This window comes from Penaeus chinensis, chromosome 31, assembly GCF_019202785.1.
Source record: "Penaeus chinensis breed Huanghai No. 1 chromosome 31, ASM1920278v2, whole genome shotgun sequence".
Taxonomy (NCBI): Eukaryota; Metazoa; Arthropoda; class Malacostraca; order Decapoda; family Penaeidae; genus Penaeus; species Penaeus chinensis.
The window spans coordinates 26355170-26357669 of record NC_061849.1 but is presented as its reverse complement, the minus strand read 5'-3'; the positions used below and the strand labels follow the sequence as shown (position 1 = coordinate 26357669).

Here is a 2500-nt window from a genome sequence, read left to right as displayed (position 1 = left end):
GGGCACTGTCATTTCTTTTGTTCCAAGGTGACTCCTCACAAAAAATGTTATACTCGTCTAAACTTAATTGCTAATTTACTCGTGAATTGCATTTTTTTTAATGCGTTCAGTATTGTTATTGACATTATCAATATACCTTATTTTTCATCCGATATTCATGTTATGCTTCGTGCATAGATGATGAAAATAAAAGCAACAAAGTTTTTTTTTTTTTTTGCACAAACACATTCAAGCTAATAGCCCTGGATATATCTTTTGAAGATGTCATAAGATTGGAGCTAATAATACTCAGCACACACACACATACACACTTATATTTATATATATATGAATGTATGTATATATATATATATATGTATATATGTATGTTTATATATATATATATATATATATATAGAGAGAGAGAGAGAGAGGGAGAGAGAGAGGGGGGGGGGGGGCATGTGTGTTATTTTGTTAATAAAGTTGGTGTATTCAGTAGTACCATAAAGGTATTGCAAGTTCACTATACGTTATTGGCTCCATTAGCAAACACGGGCATACAGCTGTTAGCTTAATGACATCGGCTTTTATATCCAAATATGTCAATATTTCGCATGTGTTCGCTTAAATTATCTATCTTTTGGGATATTAGCTCATGTGTGATTTAGAGATTCGTGTAAACAGTGCTACAGTTATGCTTGCTGATTTTTTTTACGATATTTTCGTTATGTGACTGTAGTTGAGCTTAGACTAGTAATTATTCTTGATTTTAAATTTCATTACTTTCGAAACATTACTTGTTAAAAATGATTTATTATCAGGGGGCAGCTATCAAAGTTACGCCTCCCGTCTGTGCCTGTTTCTTACCTTTGACAGGAAGAAACATTCACTGAGGAATACATCCTTAAAACACGTGATTAAATGACAGAGGTCTTATTAGCTTACTAAAACGGTTATCATGAAATATATACCTTCCTCGAAGACTAAAAATACCTTGGCTATATATATATATATATATATATATATATATATATGTGTGTGTGTGTGTGTATGTATGTATGTATGTATATGTATATCTATATCTATGTCTATATCTATATCTATCGATCTATCGATCTATCTATCTATCTATCTATCTATCTATCTATATATATATCTATATATATATCAATGAATATTCAATAATGGGTGAGATTGAGCGATCGGATTAGGTATATTCATTTATACTGAATCACTCTTCTTATTTATATAATTAAATAATTAATTATATTACTATTTCTTACACATAAGTTTATAGAAAAACGTCTTCGGTAGGCAATGAGGATAATCATACAGATAATTAAATAGTTTATCGTCTTGTTATAGACACGTGGCCAATAGTAAGGTATCAATATCCGATTAATATAATCCAATGATTGGTAATCATATCTGTATATCTAAGATATACATCTGATATAGAAACTATCCAGCAGATATCGCATGGCGTTATACACTTCATTGTATATCAATTTCTTTTTGAGAATTGTGTTGGAAATAATAAGCGGTTTGATTATTCTTATCTGCAAGAGGCACCCACTTTTAGATCCACTGAAAAACTCAAAATAGATATAATGAATTGAGTAAAAACATCAGTAATAGGTAATTCTAAGTATCTGTTCGCGTGTTTTATATTACAGTGAATCATAAAAGAAATATTTTCATCGTAAACAGGAAATTGACAAATATGAATTTCCTTTCAGCATATATTACCAAAAAATATTTCAGGAGTTGTAGACCTGACACTTAGGATTGATTACGAGTAGAACCTACAATCAAAACTGCGATTATAGATGCCAATAAAAAAAAAATAGTTAAATAGAGTAATGATCCCAATACCGCTGAAAATTACCAGAGCGCAACAATGTTCTCAAGGCAAGATTTATAAAAGGACTATAGTCAACATTCAATAACTCATGTATCAAAACAAATTAACATCCTAGCTAGATCATATGAAACAAATCAATATACAATGATAAAAAAAACCCACTTCAAAATGACAAGCATTTCCATTTACAAATAAAAACATAAATCCCCTAAGGTTTAACTTTCTCGCTTGATTTTGGTAACAGTGCGGGAAGGAGAGATACCGCAGTGTTGACGTCAATCAAAAACAGTATACTAAGGGACGTGATTGGTGCAGCATCCTTTCCCTTTTTTTTCCTCCCCCCGGCTTGCCACCTGTAAGTTTACCAGTGTATTTACAATACATTTTTCGCCCATAGTAATTCGATTTTGAGATATAAGAGTATTTAAACCACAATCGCCGTCTACTTTAGCGGTATTTGAGGTCAGAGGAGAACAGTGTCGAAAGGGCTACGGCAAATATCAAAAGTGAACATTGATTTTGAATATAGAATATTGACTTTCTTTGAATACTGAGGCTGGTTGGAGTTCTGAAAGCTTTTTTTTTATGATAAAGCAAGTTTCCCATTCTTATATATCAAAGGAATCAATCACTGTTCATAGTCGTTTGTTGTAAGAC

The 2500-nt window shown here is 31.5% G+C and overlaps 1 protein-coding gene across 3 annotated transcripts in view; it reads left to right on the top strand.

The window, feature by feature from the left end:
• Positions 1 to 2100: 2100 nt before the first annotated feature.
• LOC125042177 (putative polypeptide N-acetylgalactosaminyltransferase 10) overlaps positions 2101 to 2500 on the top strand; it is a 19634-nt gene continuing 19234 nt past the window's right edge. For 2 of the 3 annotated variants that reach the window (XM_047637660.1, XM_047637658.1), the window contains exon 1: positions 2101 to 2198. The gene's annotated coding sequence lies outside the window, so the exon portion shown is untranslated. The remainder of the gene's footprint in view (positions 2199 to 2500) is intronic. The other variant, XM_047637659.1, reaches the window with a different exon arrangement.